Here is a 628-nt window from a genome sequence, read left to right as displayed (position 1 = left end):
TGTCAGTATGCTGGATGATACGCAAGTACTTAGAAATTGCATACTTGGGGTATGCGTATTTCAAACTAAATTATTCAAATCATGGGTGCCAGTTTAGATGTATCATGATCCCAAATTTATATTACTTGATAGTTATAAATGAAAAACATTCTACAGTCCTATATCAACCAAACAAGTTGTGTGAATCAGAGGTTATTGTTCTAACAATCTGGTTTTGGGCGTACTTTGTGACAGAGGGTTGCACACCTTACTCGGTTTGATTTGAGTTAATTTGTGCCACGTGTACACTTTCCAAATGCTTGCATGTCAATAATCAATCCCAGCCCGAGTATCAACTACCATCTCTACTAGCGATGGAGAACTGTACTGGTTCTGTTGTAGGGGTGTGGAATTGATTCAGTGGTGGTGCGTCAATTGCTGGGCTTTGTTTTAGCGGGTGATATTTGTGCAAGTGGGTAGCATTTGGACCGTACAGATTATTACTATGGTTGGTAGGAGCGCTTCTGAGGTGCTCATGCTCGCCCTTTGTGGCAACCTGTTTATACCACAGAAATGTTTACATCGACCATCTTCATTCCTGTTAAACAGTTAACTAGTGTATAACATACCTGCTCAGGATTGTAAGATG

This window comes from Magnolia sinica, chromosome 1, assembly GCF_029962835.1.
Source record: "Magnolia sinica isolate HGM2019 chromosome 1, MsV1, whole genome shotgun sequence".
In the NCBI taxonomy this organism is placed as follows: Eukaryota; Viridiplantae; Streptophyta; class Magnoliopsida; order Magnoliales; family Magnoliaceae; genus Magnolia; species Magnolia sinica.
The sequence above is the reverse complement of the archived record's forward strand: the minus strand, read 5'-3'. Positions refer to the sequence as shown.